Below are 27168 nucleotides of genomic sequence, written 5' to 3' on the forward strand. Positions count from 1 at the left end.
ACAGTGGAGCCTCATTCCAAATGACTAATGATAAAAGTTTATTCAGTGCCTTGAAGGAGAAAGACCTCATTATGTGCATAGAGATGGGTGATGATGGAAAGTATAGTATTTCAGGAGTGGGCACGGTTGCTTTTAAGAGGGAGCATGAAGCTCCTATCACCTTGACAGATGTGAAGTATGTGCCTGGACTGAAGAAGAACTTGGTATTGGTCGCGATGTTGGAGGACAAAGGCTACAATGTTGTCTTGAGTAAAGGAAAGGCATTCCTAAGGCACATAGCTATAGGTCAGACCAAGAGGATAGGGATTCGGGTGAAGAATCTCTATAAACTAGAGGTAGATGATTATGCAGCATTGAGTACGAAAGAAGAATTAGTGCAAAGCCAAGACATTGGCAAGTTGTGGCACAGGCAGTTGGGCCATTTGCATCATGGAGCTTTGAAGATAATGTAGCAGATATCTACAAGACTTCCCAAAGGTAAACTTGAGCAAGTTGACACATGCAAAGGCTGTACCTTGGGAAAGTACACCAAGTCTTCCTTTCATGATCGAGACAGTTGAGCAAAGGCTATCTTAGAGCGAGTTCATACTGATGTGTGTGGACCATTCTTGATGGCATCCACAGTGAAGCAAAGGTATTATGAGATTTTCATTGATGATTATCCTTGTAAATGTTGGATTTATTTCATGTAGAAGAAGGACCAAACCTTCATAAATTTTTGTGAGTTCAAAGCTTTGGTCGAGAAAGAGTTAGGGAAGAAGATCAGGGCCTTGAGAAGCGACAACGGTGGAGAATATGTCTCTCAAGAGTTTAAGGACTTCTGTGCAGTGGAAGGAATTAAACGGGAGTCGATGGCACCTCATAACCCACAACAAAATGGGGTTGTCAAGAGGAAGAACAGAACTATTGTAGGGGCAACATGGACAATGCTGCATGACCAAGGCCTTCCACTTCACTTGTGGGCTGAGACATGCAACGCAGTGGTATATTTGTAGAATAGAAGCTCGCATCACGTACTTGGGATGAAGACACCAGAGGAAGCTTTCTCCGGTAAGAGACCAAATGTGGGTCACTTCAGGATCTTTGTCTCATCGGTATATTGTCATGTGACAAAGGATGCATGGAAGAAGTTTGAGCCGACAGAAGAGTTGTGGATACTTTTTGGGTACACTGATACACCTCATAACTATCGGGTGTACTTGCCTATGAGTCAAAGGATAGTGGTTCATAGAGATATCAAGTTTGATGAGCAGAAGGCCATGAGAGTTTCCCTTGAGAGGGAGCTCCAACTACAGGCTGTGGAGGAACTGTTGGTTCCTAAGGAGGAGGAGTCTCAGACTAATGTAGAGCAGCCGCATGTAGAGGTTCCAGGAGTGGAGACATCCACTCAAGCAGAGTATTCCAGAGATGGATGGAAGCGCATAAGATAAGCTGACAATTGTTGAAGGATTCGAGAGAGAATGTGGGAGAACCATCTTCTCAGTGTAGACAGAGTAGGTCACCTGAGAGGTACACAGGATACATGGCCCTTGCTAGGGAATGTGTTGATACTGATCCATCTTCCTTTGAGGAAGAAGCACAGCAGCCGATTTGGTTTGATGCTATGGTGGAGGAGTATGACTCCATAGTTCGTAACAGTGTTTGGGACATGGTTCCTAGACCAGAGAACAAGTCAGTTGTGATTTCTTGTTGGCTTTACAAGGTAAAGCGACCTACTGATGGTAGTGTGGAGAAGCATAAGGCAAGATTTGTTTCTCGTGGTTTTCCACAGGTCGAGGGGATTGACTATGATGAGACTTTTGCTCCTATCGTAAGGTACTCATCTATCAGATCTATGTTGGCACTATCAGCATAGATGGGTTGGAATATCCATCAGATGGATGTGAAGACTGCATTCCTTAATGGCGAGATTGACGAAGAGGTGTACATAGAGCAACCAGAAGGTTTTGAGACCTTTGATCATGAGTCGCATGTGTGCCGACTCAAGAGATCGTTGTATGGACTGAAGCAAACACCTCGTACTTGGTACTCCAGGATAGGCAACTACTTCACCAGGTTGGGTTTCACAAAGAGTGAAGCAAATGTGAACCTATACAACATTGTGGTGAAAGGTAAGTTGTTGATCATTGTACTTTATGTTGATGATCTCATATTGACTGGTGATGATCAATTTATCGTGTCTTGTAACGAGGACCTTGCAAGAGAATTAAAGATAAAAGACATCAGGGTCTCATGCATTACTTCCTTGGCATGGAAGTGTGGAAGAAGTATGGGGAATTGTTTGTGTCTCAGGGCAAGTATTCCAATGAGATACTCAGGAGATTCCACATGGAGAAGTGCAAGCCCATGCAGACTCCTCTAGCAGGTAACTGGAGGAAGGAGGATGCTACTTCAGGAGAAGTAGTGGAGGCTACTGTGTACAGGCAGCTTGTGGGTTCATTGATGTACTTATTGAAAACACGACCAGATTTATGCTATGTGGTGAACCAGCTGAGTCAAGTGATGGTTTAGCCTACCAAGATGTTTTGGAAGGCAGAAAATCATGTATTGAGATACCTCAGAGGCACATCTTACTATGGATTATGGTACAGATAGACAGAGGGAGTGAAGCTACGGGGTTTCACTGATGCAGATTGGGTAGGGAGTCCATTAGATCAGAAGAGCACATTAGGAGGTATTTTCAACGTTGGGTCAGTGGCAGTTTCTTCGCACAGCAAGAAACAAAGTTTGGTTGCACTCAGCTCGGTAGAGGCAGAATACATGGCTGCAATTCAGGCAACATGTGAGGCCATCTGGATGTGGAAAATCCTAGTTGGTTTGTTTGATCAGAGGATGGATCCAATTGTGATTTATTGTGATAATCAGAGTTGTAACAAACTCTCTGAGAATCCGGTATTTCATGATAGGTCCAAACACATCAACATCCAGTATCATCATCTTAGAGACTGTGTAGCGAGGAGGATCATGTTGTTGTAGTATATTTAAACAGAGCAAGATGCTCACATTTTGACAAAGGCATTGTCAAAGTGTAAATTCAAGTTCCATAGAGACAGGATTGGGGTGGCAGATAATCCCTTTCTTGTTGAGAGGGAGTGCTGAAATGTGGCAACAAGAATATTCCAATTTAATTTGTCCTTGAATTAAATTGTGAATTAAAATCGAACTTAGTCTTAACAGCTACTTGGAAATAATTAATTAAGTTATTTTGACTTAATTAGTTGGAGAAATTCAAGTTAAAAGTCTTTCTGAAGTCATGCAAGAGTTATCCCTTAAACTAAGGAGATAAGCCTTAAATTAAGGAGATAAGATTGAGTTATATTTGAGTTGTAATTAGTTAACTCGGTTTACTGAGTTAAGTCCAGAGGAACTAATAGAGAGTTAAGAATCAATTGATGCATGCATGCACTCAACTAGTGTACTCCAGTTAACTGAAGATTCCCTCATCAGAAACTCGTGCATGTCTATTATGAGAAAGACCCGGTTAAGTTAAATGTCAAGGAAAGTGTACTATCAGTTGCATGTGTTTTCCTATAAAGAAAACTCATGCATGCAGAACGAATCATTTCTTGAGGATTTCACAGTTCTGACAGTGTGTGAGATCAGGTGATCATCCACTTGGTAGATGAGTTTTCCACTTGGTTGAAGGAGAATCATCCGAGAGGAACTACACAAGAAAATAGGAGCTTGGAGGGTAGAGAGGAAGGCTTGTGAGAAGCCAGGATTACCTGTGAGAATCTGTGAGGGTTGTACTGAGAGCTGGCTAGTTGTGAGAGCTAAGGCTTTGTATAATCTCTATGTATTTCCAACTTGTATGATAATACAGATAGTGGGGTTTTTAGCTGAGGCTTTCCCCAAATTATTTTCATGTGTTTCATGTGCATTGATTCTTATTCTTCTCGTTATATTGTTCAGCTTGAATCAACTCGATCTTTAAGCTTCCACAAATTGATAGTAGAAGTAGGTTATAGTATTTTGCTTTAATTTATATTGCATTATTAGGTTAACCTACAGTAATAGATTTTCTACAGTGTGACCTTTATTCCCTTAGACAACTCATATGCCTAATGATAGAATTATGTAAATATTTTGTTTTTTGGTAGTGTTGATATTAAAAGGTAGCATTATTATTATTTGCAATCTTAACTCATCTAAACTTTTCACCGACTAAAAGCTTACATTAAAACAAATATATTTTAATCTAATTTAGTTATGAATATTTGAAAAAAAAAATGTTAAAAATGAATAGATAAATTTAGGAATTAAATTCACTTTGCTCCACAACTATGAACTTTTTTCGAAAATTTACTTTGGTTATTATAAAATTCGCAAACATAACATTTATAATAAAGAAAATTTTACATAATGCCATCATTGAGGCTAACTCTGAATTGATAATCAATTCAGTCAAGAAGATATGCAATGGTACAACACCAGAAAGAGTGTCGAAACACTGGAGGTTACTGCAGGTCTACCAATGCATACAATCACACCTAAGAACGCTGAGAACCCTCAATTTTGTTCATGTGCGAAGAACAACTAACAAATTAGCTGATCGTCTGGCGAACGAAGGAGTACTCTGTTCAAGAAACAATCGAAGATATGACTGGATGATGATGCCAGCAGGGAAATTGCGTGAAGACTATCAAAAATAGGCTATCGAAGACAGGGAGCACTTTCAAGGTATGAGAAATAAGAAGAGAGAAGACCAATGGAATCAGCAGGTAGTGGACCAAGCCCAGGGAAGGAGTGAGTGATAGAATGCAGGCAGGTTGGCAGGCGGTAGAATTGTACATTTCGGGTGGAATTATGCATGTAGGATACCTTTTCAAACGGACCCAAAATATTATAGAGCGGAACCTATTTACTCTTTAGGTCCGGAAGAAACTGTAAAGAGTGTGCATGTCGACGAGATCGCCAAGTATTTCTTTCATCCCATGGATTTCGGGAGGTAAACAACACGATAGTTAATTCTCATTTCGGACCCGAAATTTTATTGTATGGTGGCTTAGTAACACTTCAGGTCCATAAGTCAGGGTGAGCAAGTTGGAGTCATCGCTTTATAGCTCCCCCATCTTATGGATTTCGGGTGGAGAATTTGATCGAAGGTTAATTCTTCAATCGGACCCAAAATTGTTTAGGGTGGTGGCTTATAATTATCTTCGGGTCCGTATGTAGGAATATAATATGAACAAGGTTTCGTCCCGAAATCATTCATGGACGTTGGATCGTAGAGGGCGGAATCAAACGGTCTTCAAGTTTGAAAGATAATCGAAGGTTAAAGATGTGCTTGGGTAATGTTATGGGCCTTTGGATATTTGGGCCCGCCTTCATGGGCTTCTAGTTTTTTGTGGCTTGAGAGGGGATTCTCTCAACTTCTCCTTCTGGTTCGTTAAGCAGGTTTCAGTTCGCTAGATTTACAGAGCGACGCCTTGAGGGCAGACAATTATTGGGTGTCATTTTGTATTCTTTGCACTCTTTGCTGGGTGGTTTGTCATGTCATTGTTCTTTTGTAGTCTTGTTGGAATTAGGTTTGGGATTCTGATATCCCAGTTGTCTGTTGAAGTTTTACAGAACTGATGCTGCCATGCTCGGCTCTGTCAAAGAAGTGTACAATATGTATTTTGTTTATATTAATGGAAATTACCACTCTCACTTGATCGGAAATATATATATATATATATATATATATATATATATATATATATATATATATATATATATATATATATATATATATATATATATATACATATATATATATATAATGTTTTAAATCAAATAAATTTATTTACATAAATTTTAGTCGTAGTCTTTGTTGTTTAGTTTAAATATAGGTAATAAATTTAATATAATGGAAACTTTGTAATGCAAGTTTGATTTGATAATGTCTCAAAAACATGCTTACAATTTTACTCTACTTTAATATATAATAGTAATAGAAAACAAATTTATATCTATTTTAAATTTTTATATTAGTTATTTTTGAATCTCGATATTTATAAGAAAAATATCTAAGTGTTTAAGGAAAAGTTAATATGTAATAGGACATATAAAGAAACATGTGAAGTAAAATTTAATTTTTTTATTTATCTCACATATTTTTTTTAATCTATATGAACAAAAGGAAGAAAAGTTAATTTGTATGCATATGGTTCAAAACTTCATTAGTTAAACTTATATTTTATTAATAAATATATTATCATATAAAATAAAACTTTACATATATATTATTTAAATGTATTGTTTGTATAAATAAGTATGTTATTATGCATGTTCATTTTCATTTTCGCACATATGTTATAATGGTAAAGTAGGAATTTATACATACATTATTCATGTTGGAATTTGGCTATATTGACAAAATAGTGAAAGTGATAATAAGAATATATAATATTTGGGTTATAAAGAAAAGATTTGTGTTATGTGGTTGATAGCGGAATTTAATTTAATATTTTTTTCATATAAAAAATATTTGATGTTGGTTTGGAAACTTATTTTTTTAGAATGTAAACATAAATAACAAGAAAAAGCAAGATCACATATACATTAAGTAATGTTGGATTTTTTTTCCAAATTAGTATTAGTAATATTATTCCATGCTATTCATAAATTTAAAATAATTATATAACTATCACCAAAGTCACAAAATTACAAGATATGGAAACATTACCGTTGCTATCATTACAAAATAAAATAAATAAATTAAATTATTGTTAAAAATAATAAATTCCAATAAAACTTGCAAATTATTTTATCAAATCTAAATTAATATGACCCAAACCAAAAAACTAAATATGTTATCTACCCACAATAGAGATAATAAAACATCATAAACTATTAAATCTTAAAACAAAATTAAAAAAATAAAATAAGAGTTGTCTTTAGTGCAACTTTTTGGAGTTTCCGATGCCAGAATCCGGTGGAAAAATTTGAGCTCAAATATTGATTTGTGTTATTCAAACTGGTTTTTTACTATATATATGGATTCAACACCCTAGAAAACCCCTAGGGCACTTCGATTGTGCAGGAGTTACCCATCAAGCTTGTGATTTCAATAATTTCCTATCGGATTTTAGAAAAATTACACCATAAAAACCCACCAGAAAAGCTTCCAAAAAGTTGCACTAAAGACAACTCTAAAATAAAATACAAATTTCAGACGTATGAGTCACAGATCTCCAAGTTTAATACTTTTCATATTACGAAAAAGAAGCTTAATCATATGGTTTATTCCACACTACATTCTTAAAACAGAGAGTTTATAAGTTGAAACTTCAACTTACCATAGAAAAATTAGAATGATATTTGAACCATTTCCATTTTCACAATCACACAAGAAATAATCGTTAACAGATTATTTATGTGTAAAGTTATTCGAGACTAATAAGGTACTCTAAATGAATTAATATTTATATTTATCTCCATCTCACATTTTAATATACGAGAAATGAATATATAATAGTTAAAAAAAATTATAAAATATTTGATCATGATTTGAAATTATTGCATTATGATACGCTCTACAATTTAGTTTAGGAGAGATGTGTAGGTGTAATGTAAGTATTTGGTGTGTGTATATATATCAATATTTTTTAACTATCGAGAAAAGTAAATAAACATACATATCGAGAGATTTCTGGGCATAATGTAAGTATGTCAATATTTTTTAAATGTTGGGAAATATACATATACATATACATATATATATATATATATACTGCACTAACAATTTCCTTATAGCTCAGTGTAAGGATATGTTTAAGCATTAACCATCATATGTAAAGATTTTTTTATACAAGAGAGATATCTAAGCATTAAATTTAGATATAAACATTTTTCAAAGGTCATCTCAAAATGTAAACGCCTCATGTAAATATATTAACATGGTATGTAAAGAGGGCACCCACGACACAGTAATCCATACGATACCTACTTCAAGCAATTCACCTAATTTTCATTCTCTATATCCAGACTTAAGAAGAAAAAAAAGAACAATAATATATCCTTGCAACAGCCAAAGAAAATATGAGAGAATGCACATGATAAACCCCTCGAAATATCATTTTCATGATGGTTCGATACCACGGGGCCTTCACGGGTGAAGCAATATCATATCATGTGCGTTCATATTGGGGTATAAAAAATAAAATAAAAACCTAAAATAATATATTGACTATATAATAAGGGTTAAGTGGGGTTTTATATGTTATATAAAAATATATATATTATAAGATATTTTTTATATCAAATATTGGCAAAGCATGAGGCCAAAAATAGGCAGAGTATCAGGCCCATGGGAGATAGCGAAACCTTGTTTGGAACCTCTGCAACCTTTGTTCGCAAATTTTCGCAATCTTCTGCAACCTCTATTGGGCGAGAGCACAACCTCTGCTTGCAACCACCCACAACCTTTGTTCTGTAAAGCGAGAGTGCATGGAACCTTTGTTATGTTGGGCAAATAAAGGAAACATTCCTCTGTTTGTAAACTAATGGGTTCTAGGTTCAAGTTCAAGATTTGTCTTATCTCAAACTCAAGTAGAAGCAAACTGATGGATCCTGGTGATTTTTTTACCTGGTGATTTGTCACTGGTAAAAAAATCACTGGGGAAACATCCCTAGTCACAATGCGAAAGTGGGTCCTTGGAGTTAGGCTTGACCTCTGGGAACGACCTGCTTAAAATTGGAAAAAAAATTCATATTCTTTTGGAAAAATGTAGTAGCTTTTAACATGAAACATTTCCCCAAAAATGCAAACATGCAACAATTTACCAAAAATGTTTTTTGTAGATCTACAATGGTCAAAATCCCCTCCAACAATTTACCAAATTTCTTTTTGTAGATCTGCAATGGTCAAAATCCCCTTCATTTTTTGATTATTCACTATGATTTATATTCAGTTCTAGGTATCCCTTGGAAAAACCCCTAGCAGAGGAAAAATGAAGTTGCAACGTCAGGATAGATCTTTGATGTTATGTATGTGTATATTGTTGACTTTGTGTAGAAATGGTTGAAGCCATGAAGAGGGTGGTGAAGTTAGACGCAGAGTTAACTGTAGAAGAGAGTATCTGCTCTTTGTTGGGTACAAAAATGAGATTGGGGCTTGACAAGCGTCGTGGAGAATAATGTCTTCTATTGAGTAGAAGGAGGAAGCGAAGGGAAATGATCACAATGTGAAGCGTATCAAAGAGTATAGACAGAAAGTTGGAGAAGAGTATTCTAATATTTGCCATGATATTATGACCATCATTGATGAACACCTCATTCCTTCCTCCAGTATTGGCGAATCCACTATTTTTTACTATAAAATGTAATTTTTCTTATATTGACCTGTGAAAGCTTTGTGCAACGTGGGTATTAAGCTTTTGGGTTTTCTTATTTTTGGGGTTATGGATGTTGGGTTTTTTTTGTTACATAGGAAAGGACACTACTACCATTATCTAGCTGAATTCAAAATAGGAAATGAGAGAAAAGAAGCCACTGATTAGTCCTTGAAAGCTTACCACATAGAAATCTTAGTTTAAAATTTGATGTATTATAATTTTTAACTATTGAAGGGTTTAATAGTGTAACTGAAAGATAAGGAAATGTTTAAATTTATCAGTGATCTACTTAACAAATAGGATTTCATTTTCCAAAGGGTACATCCTGTGGTGAAGTTGATTGTTATGGTGGCTTTCTGAGAATTTGGACTGAAATCGTAGATGCAGGGAATTGTCTATTTCTCCACTAAGCTCGGTTTGTTTTGGGGATTTCCAGTGGAAGGCATGATTTAGGTCCTAGCAATTTCTTTTCTTAGCTTGCTTATTAATGGGTAGTCATTAATTTCTCTGCCAACGGAAAGTTGGCTAAAGTTCAAAATTTTCACCATATTTTATTTATGCCAGAGACTGTGAATTGCATAGTGACTATTGGAGAATCCTTAGGAATTTCTATGCAACATGTGAAAATTGATAAGTGGGATTTTGTTCCCCTTCTAAAACAAGTTGATATATGGGGTAAGAAGCATGTGATAGAACTCTTTTAATTCACTTGATGCACCATAATTAAAAGAATTCCCATCATTAGAATATTTTAAATTGCATGTTCACTATTAGAGAATGTTTTATTGATTGGGTCCTGGGGAGATTCTATGAAATGTGGAGAAGTATACATAAGTGATCCAACTCATAACAATTGTGAAAATATCTATAGATCATTCCAAATGTATTAGCATTAATCACAGGTAGAGCCAGTTGGTAGTCATATGCCTTTGAAATTTCCACCTTCACCATGATAGCCTTGATGTTCTCCAATTTAATAGAATGTAACTCTTCTTGTGCCATGGATCTACCTCACCTCCTGGAAACTAAATTGCTCACCAGAAATCTGATTTGACAAAATCTCCTTTAACCTGCAAGAAATTATCTTGGAGATGGCTTTATAAATGAAATTACATAATGAAATTGCATAAATTTTAGAAATGAACTGGGGTTATTAGTTTTGAAATCAATGCAGTAAAGGGAGAATTATAGAATTCCATTATTTTTCTAAAGAATCTGGACTTCTCATTGACTTTCCACCAACCTTTTTCTATGGAATGAAATCATCCTCAAAATAATTCCACGGGAAACCCATCAGGCATGGGGCTCTTATATTTTAGTAACTTTGAAGACCTATAAGTAATTCTTCCCTTCTCACCTCCTCCATTAAATGTTGGTTGTCGTCAGGATTCACAAAACTAGGGAAGAATGTAGATATTCTTAAAACCACAGCTATTGTTTCTCTTCTCTCAGCCTTATAAATAGATCCTAAATAAATCACACTCTCTTGCACTATACCTTTGAAGCTAATTGCTAGTAATCCATTTTATTTTTATACCCTCCATAGTGTATTTGTTTCATGTAGGTTGCAAATTATTAAAAAGCTAATGATTTTTCAACCCCAACTTGTAGCCACAATGCCCTACTTTTTAGACTCTGAGAATTATATTTATCCAAAAGCAGTGCCCTCTTCTTTGCTTCTAGCTCATTCACCTCTAATTTTTTGACTCAATTAAGAAACCAAAACCATCACTTGTGTACAAGGAATCTAGTTTTTCCTCCACTTCCTTAAACAATCTCTCCTTCTTATGTATGTTGTAAATTGCCAACTCAATGGATTGTTTATCCCTTTTGAGGTTCTACTCAAATTGTATGGTAGCTAATCCCTGAGAAGAACCATCAAATAAAAATCAAGACATCCTTTAGTTTCTTGACATATTTCTCCTCCTTAACCATTCAGGATTTAGGTTGAAGGGACGAGGGGTTTTCTCTTTGTAGGAGCCAATTCTAGTATTACAGGGGAGTGGTCAGAATCCCCTCCACACAAGACTGACTTTTGGATCTGATAGCTTCATCTAAAAATAGGTTTGATATAAGAAAATGGTCCATCATTTTCACAATTCTATCTACTCCAACCCTCTTATTTCTCTAAGTAGGGGAGAGATTTATTACCTCAATAGTATTGGAGAATCCTCAGGAATTTCTATGCAACATGTGAAAATTGATAAGTGGGATTTTGTTCCACTTCTAAAACAAGTTGATATCTGGGGTAAGAAGCATCCAACAATACTCTTTTAATTCACTTGATGCACCATAATTAAAATAATTCCCATCATTAGAAGAGTGTGAATTGCATGCTCACTATTGGAGACATTTTTACTGATCGGGTCCTAGGGAGATTATATAAAACGTGGAGAAAGATACATAAGTGACCCAATTCATCACAAGTGTATCAATCTGTGCAGATCATTCGAAATGTATTAGCATTAAGCACAGGTAGACCCAGCTAACTGTCTTATGCCTTTGAAATTTCCACCTTCACCACCATAGCCTTGAGCTTCTCCACTTTAATAGAATGTAACTCTTCTTGTGCCACCCCCACATTCTCATGGATCTACCTCACTTCCAGGAAACTAAATTGCTCACCAGAAATCTGATTTGACAAAATCTCCTTTAACCTCTAGGAAATTATCTTGGAGATGGTTTTATAAATGAAATTACAGAATGAAATCGGCTTGAATTTTAGAAATGAACTAGGGTTATCAGTCTTTGGAATCAGTGCAGTAAAGATAGCATTATAGGATGCCATGATTTTTCTAGAGAATATTGACTTATCATTCACTTTCCACCAGTCTTCTTCTATGAAATGAAAGCATCATCAAAATATTTACATAGGTAGCCCATCAGGCCTGGGGCTCTTATATTTTAAAAACTTTGAAGACCGGTAAGTAATTATTCCCTTCTCACCTCCTCCATTAGATTTTGGTTGTCTTCAAGATTCAAAAAACTAGGGAAGAATTTAGACATTCTTAAAACCTTGGATGTTGTTTCTCTTCTCTTAGCCTTATAAATAGATCCTAAACTGATAATTGCGCTAACCAACAAAACCCTACACTATCGACCCTTTCAGCAACAACCCACGCAGCGTAGGCTGTAGTCTCACCTGAGGCAGTATTGGGGGATGTTAGAACTATGTTTCTACATCGAAAGGACTATGTGATGTGTTTCTACCAATCTTATGGATTTATCTTGATCTTTGCGAACCCTATCCCTTAAAACCCAAAAATTACAACAGCTAATAGTTAGTAGTTTTATGCCCTTCGTCGATTATGCTAAACATTCATAACATCATATAACTAAATAGATCTACTTTTTTGTGAATCTATTAAGTACTTTTCCTGATTAATTGCATTCAATAGATCAAAAATATAGTAAATTCAAAGATAACATAGATACATAGATAATTCTTCAAAACAAGCCTTTATTATGCTTTAGATATTCAATTACAGCCCCTTCCAACCCTGTGTACACAATTGCAGGGGCCTGCACACTCAACTGTGGACTTACCAAGGTCTCCATGCACGTAGATGTAGGAGCCTTCCCCTTCGCCTAAGTATAGAATAGACAAAAACAGACTCATATCATTCACTTCTATCCTTCGCTATGCTTATCTATGACTCTTTTATGACTCCTTTTTATATCCTTCTTAATTACATTACCATGGTTTGCAAACCATGGGATGATCTCAAAATAGCCTAACTCTTAACAAACTAAGGGGCTTTGACCTTCTAAAATCCACTTTGACTCCTGTCAACCTACACTACTCGTGATCTGCTCCTCAAAATGCATAGACTTTACAATATTTAACAAAAATTTACAAAATTTGACCCCAGGGGACCCTGTCCCAACAACTTCTACGGTGACAGGATCATAGAGCACAGGATCCCAGGGAACAAGCTCCTACAATACAGGTTCACAACAGGACATAGTGGCATCTTCATCAGGATGATAGGCTCCAGATGAGGAGATTCCTATAGTAGTTCAAGAGGCTACTTCAGGGAAGAGGAAGCCAATGTGGCTTCATGATACCTTGTAGGAAGATGTGGAGTTAATAGGGAAGCCGAATTGGTTATTAAGGGAGAGAAGGCCACCAGAGAGGTTGGGTGGCTATGTGGTGAGTGTTGTGGAGACCGAGTAAACTAGTTACGAGGAGGATGTGAATTAGAAAATTTGGAGGGATGTCGCAGTGGAGGAGTATGCTTACATCATGAACCAAGAACCTCTTCATGCCATTCATTTGCGTAAGCAATCATTCCTCCACAAGAATGATTCCTAAGGACCCTATTAGACAACAACATACATACATACATAGATATATATACATATAAATATTAGCATTAAACAACCATGATCCATGACGACCCTATCATACACGACATACATACATACATATATAAAAATTAGCATAATCATGATCACAACATAATTACTCTATAACATAAGGTTTAAGAGAATGCCCTTTATCCATGTGCAACAAGCAAAACATTGAGAACAATAATTCCCAACATATCCAAGGCATCTGATGACTGAAATCAATTTACCTTACCTTTCCTGATTACCTTGCTCATGACTATATTTCCACTATCTATTTACACCAATGGACAAAACCAATCCAACCGATTGTCATATTTTCACCTTCAACTACCCTTTACTCATGCACTGAGCTTCATCTGAGTCTCATATTACCTTATGGGTTTCATTCAACTTCTCTTGAGCTCCATTAACTTTCCTCTTTCCCAACCAATTCCCAAGACTCAAAACTTAAAAGGAAAGCACAAGAAACAAACAAGAAGAATACCATGAAAACCAATAACCACACGACACCACAACAAAGTGGTAAGGCCTTACACTAGACATAAACAAAACCACAAATCAAGCTCCACAAATCACAAAATACCAAAAGCATGAGATTAGAAACAAACACCATGAATCCATCCCCACGGGTTTCTAATGCTCCCAAGTGAAAGCTCTACCCGATCCTTCTTTAATATTTCATGGCGATCTCTTTTGCCATGAAATCCACTGCATCATACTACCATAAACACAATTGTTAGTGCATAAGTAGACATAACAGCATACTAGTTACCTAATCTTGTCATACTAGTGTGAAGCATGTTACTTTATAACTTCTCACACATGTCGACCACATGTTCCAAATATCAAGACAATCATATCTATCAGTTTGAAATCAACCTTTACCAAGACTAACAATCATGTCATAATCCATAGTCAACTCATAGTAATTAGACATAATGCTACAATTGTCACATATTACACTCAAGTACATGTTAGTTATCTAAACACATATGAGTGAGTAAAACCATCTTAAAACAAGATCATTTATTGATGCAATCTTATAGACACATACTCATATCATGTGATTAATCAAACGTTCAACAATAGGTAGATGACATAATAGACACCAACACTCAAACACCAAATAGGCAACATAATCAAACATTCAAGCACAAAGTAGACGACATAAGTAAGCTCATACATTAATGTATGTCAAGGGACACTATGCACAATAAATCTAGTTAGAATGATATAACTTCACAACATGTCAACTAAAACACAAACAACATCATGATATCCATAAAATTAACTAACTAACATGTTCACATAATAAACTCATAAACATTTTTTGTTCATGCATAATAATCACATATGCATAGTCATTCTAGATTAGTACAACACAATGTCACAAATAAGTTGACTCATACCTGAATATCATAATCATAACCACCTACATAGGCCAATCGAATTTAGTAGGATACATATAACATCAAGATCCTACTACAATAACCCTAATCATCAAATTACTAGCATATGACAACAACAAGTTATATATCATGCTCATTAACAACATATAACCTAATCATCAAGTTAACTAACATAAAAAAACAATAACAATGCATACAACCACATGTTACTATTATTCATGACTACCCGACACATGTGCATATGACTACACTAATCAACTAGCATCTATCATGTATGTAACCATAACATCAATAGCATGAAAGGCACACATAACCATAATGCAAATAGCAATCCTTAACCTGCATACCTACATTCCAAACATACAATACCTATATGATGATCTGCACATACCCCAAAGTCTAGTGCTGCAACCTCACTCTAATGATCTGCATCTCCTACTCTATCTTAGACACCACATTGGCATAATAACATACCAATAGCATCATGATGACTTAATTGCATACAATGACCTCATAATGCATGTTTGACCTACTATACATGTATAACTATAACCATGAAAATGAATGCATAACAATATATAGACACTGACATGCATAAAAAATGCATATACAACCATACACTCATGATGGCACATTCCACAACAACACCATCAACCTTCACATGGTGATGTCACTACAACCATGACCAACATCATGTAAATCCAACAAGCACATGGACTACAAGCATCAGGAACACATATGCACCTAACGTGAATGCATCACCAACACATCACCCATCAATTTTGAGGGGTGAACCATGCTCTGATACCATTTTGTGGTATCAAATATGGCCCAAAGAGAGCGCAACCCACTCTGATACCACTCTGTTACACCCTACTCTCACATCTACCCAAATAACCAGCAAACCAGGGTAAACATGTGATGAGAAGTTACTATGATATGATTTGATTCCATATGTGTCAGTTAAGGAAGTGAAATTGATGGAAACACACAATACCAGACCTTCTACACCTACTACAGGACTCCCGGAATGCATCCCTGTCATTCCCCTGACTAACCCCTATGTCCCACTGAGATCTTAGACCATTAAACTCTTGGTCACTTCCTTGATATGGACAAGGGTGCGATTAAAAACCTCCATACGCATGCACAACATGGGTATGCATGTGGTTGGGGAATTATTTCCTCATACATATGCCCATGACTCAAGGATTTGTGCCACTTTTCAATCTTGGAATCTAGGGCACTGCCCAAAAACCCCTGTAGCTTTTAGAATCCATAATTTGCATGAGACAAGACTTGCAAATCAAAAACTGACTCTAGGACTAGGCTTGACCATCCCCAACCAAGACTAACTTTCTCTCAAACACTTGGCATCAATGCAATCTACAGGAAATGAATACAAGACAAAGCATAAATGATTGATAACCATATGAGACTTGACAAGAAGGATCAGTGCCCTCTTCCATTAACTATTTTGACATCAATTAGGTCTTGCATCCATTATTCTTTCAGTTACAAGTAAATACATGAAATAACCATGACTATAACCAGTCACATAACCATGCTTGTAACCAGCATTAAACCATGTAGATAGCAATGAGATAACAACTATTAAGGCCACATAATAACAAGTACAAAAGAAAGATAACTTAGCTTTTATTAAACATAGGCAAGAGCCAACCAAGTTTGTGACTTCCATATACTAGCCGACCATAAACATGGTTGAACCAAATATTTCTTTTAGCCAGTGACCCCCATGCCATATTTCAAGCATGAATGTGGGATATGATGGATATACCAATCCAAGAACAACCAAGGGAATCTAGAGGTTAAACCACTTCCACCCTCACCAAACTACGATCTCACCAAAACTGGCACTAAGATCAAAAAACCAAACTAAGCTTGGAATGCCTCCAAACTCCATCACTATCCTTGAGGAATTTTTTGTCTCCTTGTCTATCAGGATTTACCACAATATACACCGGATCACTAGACCCTCAACTGAGACTCTACCCTCTGGCTTTACCATGTATCTCGCCAAAAGTGGTCAAGGGATTCATAGGCCTTTGGGAATTTTCTTGAGACCATGTTAGGTCCCTATAATACTAGTGATTTCCCCATTACTATTGCCACTGTAGCCCTTATTGTTATTGTTGTGCCCCTATAGTCCCCATATTGTTATTATGGTACCCCATAGAAGCCCACCATTGTTATTGTTGTGCCCTTATATTATTATTGTTATGTTGGATTTGATTATATTGTGACCCTTTAGACTCCTATATATAGAAAGGAGGTTTTATCATTTTTATCATCCAAGAGTTGTTCACTTGTGTAATGTAAATGAGGTTTCCCCTCCAATACACTTATTATGAAGTCGTTGATCTATCATTTCTATCTTTTTGTGAGTTGTTTCTTAACATCTGGTATCAGAGTTTGGATTCTAGGATTTCGCTACTCCAAACAAGTCAACGTGGTATTTTTGCTATAAATTTTTCTCCCCGAAGTTTCAGAAGCTAAAAAAAACCTTATTTGAGCCTAAACCATTCTGAACCTCGGGTCTGAATTTTAGATCTTGTCTCACTATATTTTCGGAGATATGATTCAAGGAACTTACGATTTTTGCAGATTCCCGAATTATATTAAAAATCGGTGACCTTAAGAAAATTTTCATAACCTTCTCTCTGAGCATCAGATTGAAATTTCATAAGAAGTAGCAAAAAGAGGATAGACTGCAGTTTTCTATGTATCATTTTTAGATTCGAAGGTCGAAACAGTAATATGTGGAACGTTTTACAAGTTTTCTCTACCGAAAAATTATATAATCAAGTCATCTTGGGAGATTGGGCATAACACTTTCTTGGAGAATCCAATTTTGATTAGACTGGTGGCATTGGAAAAAGGACTCAGAGGGATACCGCAAGAAGCAATTTTAGACCTTGGAGATCCACAATTACAGAGATGCATCAAATTAAATATCAAGCTTCTACAAATCGAAAAAAGGTGTGTAGTATTTTTGAAATTTTGTATAAGTTTGGGTTAAGAAATTAGTTTGAAGTTCAAAGGGCACAGTGAAGAATGATTATCATTAATTGATGCCTCAAAGAAGAAAATGGAAACACCTAGTAAACAACCAGAAAGCTCTAGCATGACTGATGAAGAAGAGGAAGAAATGCATCATGATATATCAAAATTACGAGACCAAGTGCAACAAATTCCACTCTCACAAAAGGTGATATAAGCTAAGATTGATGGTTTAAAGAAAGGTGTGGAAGTTAAGATGAATGGTGTGGAATATAAGATGAATGGCATGGATGCTAAGATGGATGGTATAGAAGAAAAAATGAAAAGAGACATGGAAGATTTGAAGATAGATTTGACTAAGTTGCTACAAGAAATGTTTACTAATGGTGAAAGGGTAGTAAAGGAAACTCATGATGAGAACAAAATAAATGTTAATCATGATTTCATAGACTCTAATGTTGGATTGAAGACCCACCATGTTTCAAAGATCGATATGAGGAAGTTTGATGGAAAGGGTCCCGTAACATGGATACTACAGATGGAGCAATACTTCGATCTCCATAATGTGAAAAAAACACCAAAGCTTCTCATTGCACCTTTATATTTAGAACCAAATCAGTTTGTATGGTATCGATGGCTTTGCTCTCGTAAACAAATTGTCACTTGGGTGATTTTTATGGTATAAATGATGGCACATTATGAGGAAACAAAAACCAATTGATAAACCTCAAACAAAAGGGTTCAATGATGTAGCACATTGAGGACTTCTGAAAATTGAATATAAGGGTAAAATATATTCCATAGGAGCATAGGATTTATGTGTTCATAGGTACTTTAAAGTATAACATCCAACATGAGGTTCACCTTTGGGAACCTAACTCATTGGAGAAGGCATTCAGAATTGCAAAAAAAATGGAAAGAAAAATTATGGCAACAAGGAAGCCTACCACTCAGAACTATAAGGATGGAAGTGTTGTTTCCCTTAGCCTTCCACAACCTACAAGGTTGACACCCCAACAATTGGAAGAAAAAAGAGCAAAGGGGCTTTCTTATAGTTGTGATAGAAAATACACTAAAGTTCATAAGTGTGTTGAGAAGAAATTATTTTACATATATTGTGAAGAGGAGGAAGGAAAGGAACAAGAAACATCAAAAGAAGAGGATATACGCTAGGAACAAACCCTAGAGAAAGAAGAAATGAATCCGACCATGTATTGTAATGCATTGGCCAGAATTACCACTCCTAAAAATATCAAGATAAAAGGACATATCAATAAGAAAAAGGTAATAATGTTGATTGATTCGGGAAGTACCCACAATTTTATTTATTGTAAGATAGCCAAGGAATTTAATTTCTTCCTATATCCAGTACCAGAGTGTCAAGTGATGGTTGCAAGTGGAGGAACCATAAATTTCTCTAGAAGGTGCCATAATATCAAGCTATCCATGGGAGAATATGTATTGAATAGCCCAATGCTTTCCATTCCAATGGGTGGTGATGATATTGTACTAGGAGTCCAATGGCTACAATCCTTGGGTACAATAGCTTTTAATTTTTAAGAAATTTTCATGAAATTTTATTCTAAAGGAAAGGAAGTTGGATTAAGAGGTATCGCAAGGAAACCAAGAAAGATAATCAGCTCTAATGGAATGACAAAGCCTCTAAAGAAATAACAACGAGGCGTAATTGCACAATTATGTTTGCTAGAGGTTTCCACATTGAAATCATCTATTTCTCCAGATCTCCAAAAAGTATTGGACAATCATTCCAAGGTATTTGAGACTCCTAAAGGTATCCCACATATTCGTGATCGTGATTATGCTATTCGTTTGATTCTAGGAAGTGTTCCTCCAAACATCAGGCCTTACAGATACCCATATGCCCAAAACTGTGAAATTGAACGTATGGTTGCAGAAATGTTAGAGGCTGGTATAATTTAGCCTAGTCAAAGTTATTTCTCTGCTTCTATATGGTTGGTGCATAAGAAGGTTGGATCATGGTGCATGTGTCTGGATTATATGGAGCTCAACAAGCTCACTATTAAAGATAAATTTCCCATTTTTTTTCACTGATGCACTATTGGATGAATTGCATGGATCAATTTACTTCACCAAGTTGGATCTTCATTCAAGATATCATCAAATCAGAATGAAGACTGAAGACATTCTGAAAACAACATTTAGAACTCATGAGGGTCATTATGAATATTTGGTCATGCCTTTTGGCCTTACCAATGCACCTTCTACATTTCAAGGTTTGATGAATTGTGTTTTCAAACCCTTCCTTAAGAAATTTGTGTTAGTATTTTTTGATGATATACTAATCTATAGCAAGGCTTGGAAGGATCATGTTCAACATGTTGACAAGGTGCTCAAACTATTGGAGGAGAAACAATTATATGCAAAAAGATCCAAATGTTTCTTTGGAGTACAAGAGGTGGAATATTTGGGTCATATTGTATCTCATGAAGTTGTTAAGGTAGACCCTAGCAAAATTATAGCCATTAAGGAAGGAAAATCCCCACATCCATAAAGCATTTGTGAGGATTTCTCGGGTTGACAAGGTATTATCGCAAGTTTGTTAAGAATTATGGGAGAATAGAAGCACCTCTAACAACATTATTAAAGAAATATGCATTTTTATGAACTCCAAAAGAAACGAAGGCCTTTGAATATCTTAAAGAGGCAATGTGCCAAGCACTAGTCTTTGCTACGTCGGACTTCACAAAAACCTTTATTGTGGAATGTGATGCCTCAGGAAATGGAATTGGTGTTGTTTTAATCCAAGAAGAAAGATTCATTGCTTTCGAAAGTCATCCAATCAAAGGAAAGTATTTACACAAAGATATTTATGAGAAGGAAACGTTGGCAATACTACATGCACTTAAGAAATGACAACCCTATCTAATGGCAAGACACTTCAAGGTAAAAATGGATCATGATAGTCTTAAATAATTTTTAGAACAAAGATTATCTTCAGAAGAGCAACAAAAATGGGTCACAAATATGTTGGGTTATGACTTTTAAATCATCTACAAGGGAAGAAAAATGTTGTGGCATATGCACTCTCAAGAAAGGATGAGGGTGTCGAAGCATTTCTTTGTGCCATTTCTATTATTCAACCAGTTTGGATAAATGAAGCAAGGGATGAATGGAAGAATGAATAAGAAGTGTGATCACTCATTCAAAAGTTACAACAATATCCCAGTACATCTCATACATTTAGTTGGAAAAATTATTCATTATGGTACAAATATCACTTATACCTATGTTAGAATTCCCAACTCAAACAAAATGTTCTTATGGAATTGCACACCTCTCCCTTAGGAGGGTACTCAGGATTCTTAAAAATTTACCATTGGGTTAAGAAGGAATTTTTTTGGGATGGCTTTAAATTAATATTCAAAATTTTTTGGTGGAATGTTTAGTTTTCCAACAAAATAAAGTTGAAACAATTAAGACCCTGGGTCCATTACAACCTTTATCCATTCCAAGTCAACATTGGGAGGAGGTATCAATGGATTTTATCATAGATTTACCCAAGTCCGAAGGAAATAGTGTCATCATGGTGGTAGTTGAGAGACTTACCAAGTATGCACACTTTTGTGCATTATCTCATCCATTTAAAGCCAGTACAGTTTCTACTGCATTTATGGAAACAATTCAAAAGCTACATGGAAACCCAAATATTATTGTAAGCGACAGAGATCCCATTTTCAGTGGAAATTTTTGGACATACTTATTTTCTTGTCTTGGTACTCTATTAGCTCATAGCTCATCCTATCATCCTCAATCTAATGGGAAACTGAGATAGTAAACAAATGTTTGGAAGGATGTCTTTGTTGCTTTGTATCTGATAAACAGACACAATGGGTCAAATGGTTTCCTCTGGTTGAATGGTGGTATAACACTTCCTTCCATATTGTAGCAAAAATGACCCCATTTATGGCACTTTATGGATATCACCCACCATCCATCACATCGTATTTAAGATAAAAGTCTAAGGTTCAAGCAGTGGAAGATCACATCGAGCATCCACAACGAGTTATCCAACTCTTAAAAGATAACCTACCTTTGGCAGAGAATAGAATGAAACAACAGGCAGATCAACATTGCAGCAAAAGAAGTTTTGATGTAGGTGACTCGGTATTTCTACTACTACAATCATATAAACAAATGTCCCTCAAGCAAGCTAATAAGGATAATAAATTATCACAAAAGTATTATGGTCCTTACAAGGTGTTGCAAAATATTGGTACTATGGCATACAAATTGGATCTTCCTACAGCTTACTGAGTGCACCCAGTTTTCCATGTTTCATGCTTAAAGAAGGTTATTGCTAACAAGCCCCCAGTTCAAACAATATTGCTAGAACTTGATGAGGAAGGAAAAATCATATTAGAACCTGAAGCAGTCACGTAAACGAGAACTCGACAACTATGAAATCAATAAATTTCGGAGTATCTCATCAAGTGGAAGAACTTACCCACTGAAGATTCCACATGGGAGGATGAGAATTTTCTACAGAAGCATCCAAAACTACTCAAGCATTGAGGACAACACTTTTTTGAAGGAGAAGGGCATGTCAAGTCCCTATAATACTAGTGATTCCCCCATTACTATTGTCATTGTAGCCCTTATTGTTATTGTTGTGCCCCTATAGTCCCCATATTGTTATTATTGTGCCCCATAGAAGCCCACTATTATTATTGTTGTTCCCTTATATTATTATTGTTATGTCAGCTTTTATTATATTGTGACCCCTTAGACTCCTATATATAGAAAGGAGGTTTTTTCATTTTTATCATCCAAGAATTGTTCATTTGTGTAATGTAAAGGAGGTTTCCCACTCGAAGAGGTTGATTCTGAAGTCGTTGATCTATATTTTCTATCTTTTCGTGAGTTGGTTTCTTAACATTCCTCCACTCGAGATTCCAAAACCATCCGGAAATTCCAAAGCTCAAAATATAGAAACCATCCCATCACACCATGGTCATCCAGAACAAGGCAAGTCAAGGCTGAAAACCACTATCATAACCCAACAAGACCATGCCATCAATAGCCAGAGAACCAGATACTAACATGAAAATCCCTGCATGTCAAAACCAACTAGGAAACCACACATGCAATATGTTACTTGCAAGTATTCCTGTTGAATCTGCTTGATCATGCTCTTCCTTGCTCTATGTTTTCCATTCTTTCCCTTGTCCTTCCTTTGTTTGTTTTTCCCTTCCTTTCTCTGAAGGTAGAATGCTCTAATAAAACTTTGTGTGTTCAAGAGTGTGAGAAATAGATAATAATGAGAGAGCTCCAAAACTGAACTCACAAAAGGTTACACTAACGAATCTTGAGAAAAAGTTTTCCAATTGATCCTCATAAGCCTTTCTATCCATGAGGCCTCTATTCTCTTTATTTTCCATTATTTTCCTTAAATTTCCTCCTCACATGCAACCTGTGACCTCCTCCTCATAAATAAATGTGCCAAAAATGCCATTTTACCTTTCCAAAGACTTTGTCATTGCCTTTTCCAAATTCATTTAGAGATAATAACCAAAATGAACACCCACACTAGGATGTCTTGCCCACCATTCATCTTGGAATACATGTCCCTTAACCGTGCTCGTATTTTTCCTTTATTAACTTTTATTACATGAGCTTTTAACGAGGGGTTGTTACACTTCTCATCATTATGAGACTAAAAAGGAGGAAAAGGAAAAAGAGGCTAATCATTCTTCATGTGAAAGTGTTGGAGAAGAGAAAGAAAGAGAAGAGAAAACATGGAGGCTTATATATATTATGCAGGAGGAGAGAATGCACAACACGAAGGGAAACAAGCTCGAGTTTAAGGCTTTAAGAGTAGGCATGCATTCGAATGAAAACATGTCTGAGTTTTTAGGCTAGAAATTAGCATGTAGACAGAGGAATAGAATTCAATTCCAATGATGAGTTTGAGGAGATCCTACATATCTATCAAAGGTTTCACAGGTAGGAGGCGAAGCATATTTTTAGGGGCAAGCATAGGCCCAAAAAATAGGGAGAGATATGTGGGCGTGTAGCATTCACTTTGAGGCAGAGTTTACAAGTATGTAGCACCAAATCTGGTGGGAAGAGAGTACTTTCAATGGCATGAAATTCAAGATCTGGAACTCTGGTAGTGGCATGTTCTTCTAGGTAGAGAAGAGTAAAAAGTTGTAGAAACATCAACACAAAGATTGTTGAACTTGTGCACAAGTTTCCAAATATGTGGCACAATTTCCTTGATAGAAATAAGGAGAGATATGTACTCTATGTGATGTAATTAATGTTTTAAATAATCCTTTGAAATTAGAAAACAAAATCCTCCTTCAAACTAGTTTTCCTCTTTGGGGTTCTTCTATCTTGGTAAAAAATTGACCAAAAATATCAATGTTCATAATTCTATGTGCATGCTTGTCTTTATTATTAGCTGGGAGCAAAAGAGCAGTGGTAGCCTAGCAATGTTTTAGTTGCTATTTTATATTCGTGTTTTAATGTGCAAATGAACCATGGGGTTGGGCATTAAACAATGATGTGTAAAACAAATTGAAACTAGAGGGGCTATAACACACATGAATTTTCTACAATTCTAAAATGAGCTATATGTACTGCAAATCTTGTTTAATTTTGTGGCTCTATTAGGGGGTATCCATGTGCAAAGACCTGTGTATTATTAGTACTGGCTGTATTACTCTTCGGAGGATAATTTTGGTTTACAATTTTGGGTCCATGTTTTTCAATTAATACAAATATTCTCATTATCGTAAGAAAAAAAGAGAAAAAAAGTGGTACATGTACATATAATAACTCCTAGCCAATAAATTGTTGTTTTCCAAATTTTCATTGCAACTAAAGTATTATGACAGGGAAACATTAACTTGCATCATGCCAACGCAATATATGAAATGGCATAAGAGACAATAGAAACAATGTAATACAAATATGAGTTCAAAAGGTAATTATGGAAGAGAGCATTTTCAAGTTTAATACACAAAGTCTAAGGGGAACTTGAGAGACTAGTTATGGAGATATGATAAACCTATTTGTATTTATAGGTCCAAGTTATTATATCAATCCCCTATAGCCCCTTTCTCATTTTAGGAAAAGCAATGAGACCTTATTGACCCTAGAAGAAAATGGATAATAAAATTTTCTTTGTATGATATTAAAAACCCTAATTTAATGTGAATGTATTTTATTAGATTAACATTTATTCTCCACAAGTTTCATAGAGGATGCATATCTTTCTTGTGACCAACAAGAGAACATTTGACATTTATTTTTGAATTTACATGATGCCCATGAGTATTGAAATTTTGTTTAGAACAAGTTGAAGTGCACTTTCCTAAAAGAGGTCCACTAGAAAGGTACTCCCCTAGGGAATAAAGATTCCATTGAAGTGCAATATATCAACAAAATCTACTCCCATAAAGGACACATATGATCTTTGCTCAAAACAAGGTTATATTTTCTACAATTAGGATGGTTATATTGACCATATACATTTAAGAAGAAGTGTATTTACTAATAAGGATGTTATTTATATATTCTCTAAAAGAAGAATTGTCTTTACTAATAAGGATGTTATTCATATATTCTCTAAAATCAAAGGATGAGTATCTTGACAATAATATATTCCCTAAAATCAAAGGATGTGTATCTTGAAAATAGACATTCAAGAGTAACTACCTTAGCTCCGTGGATTCCCGTTATACCTATAATATCAAATTACATGTTTTACAATCTATAAATGATATAGGAAAACTAAAAGTTAAATTGGAGATTGAATCATATTAACAACAAATTTATTTATGGTTAATATTTTAATTTAACAATTACATTAGAAAAATAGCCATTACAAATCTAATCTTTATGAAACCTAAAATGACCATTTCTTGGTACATAATTAAGCCTTACACATGCAATTAGAAGCATTACATATATCATTTCAACATATTTATTTTGAAATCCCAACAAATATTTACTAAGTTTTAGACAGAATTGACAAAAAAATGAGCAATATCGAATTTTGTTATTATTCATATTTTTAAATGACAAGTTAATTTTTATGTTAAGAGTTGAATGAACTAGACCTCTTCTTATTACTTCTATTAGGTATTAACTATATTTTTGTATTTTCAGTTTTTTTGTTTGAGTAATAAATTATTTTATTAGTATGGACATTGAAATGTTTTATTTATAAGTGACTGAAATATTTTTACATCTCATTCATACTATTTTACATTTAAAAAATCACTTACTTTTATATTAAATGAACATTTGTCAATTTAAAGTTGAGCACTGAAGGAATTACATATGTCCCTCATACTAAGAATGTAGAATGAGTAGAAATAAATTTGTTTTTTGAAAATCTGAAATATATCAAATTTCCTTTTTAATATCTATATATATATATATATATATATATATATATATATATATATATATATATATATATATATATATATATATATATATATATATATATATATATATATATATCTATATATATATATATATATATATATATATATATATATATATAGATATATATATTGGAATTTAATTATAATGTAGAATAAGTAACAATACAATTGTTTTTTGAAAATCTGAAATATATAACTTTTCTTTTTTAATATATATTTTTTCTCGCTAGAATTTAATTATATTTATTTTGTTCATAAATAAATTATTTTTATATAAAAAAAATTCAAAAAAGTAAATATTTATTTTACTTAAAACAAATTATTTAACTTTCTATCCAATGAAAGAATTGTTTAATTTCTCTTTACTCAATACTTTTTTTTTGTCCTACAACTAGAAACAATAATAAATAGTTTTAAAGATCTTTTTGTTATGATCATGCTATTAACAAATTTTCTACAAAAGGTCAAGAAAATTCATTTCGAAAATACATTTTAATGTCATTTTTAAGAGGATATGGTAATGGGCATTCATTTCAAAAATATATTTGGAACAAAATATTCTTTTAAGTTGATATGGTAATGAGCATTCATTTCCAAAATATATTTGGAACAAAATATTCT

This window comes from Pinus tabuliformis, chromosome 1_2, assembly GCF_031772625.1.
Source record: "Pinus tabuliformis cultivar Carrire ecotype Pingquan chromosome 1_2, CPIR1, whole genome shotgun sequence".
Lineage (NCBI taxonomy): Eukaryota > Viridiplantae > Streptophyta > Pinopsida > Pinales > Pinaceae > Pinus > Pinus tabuliformis.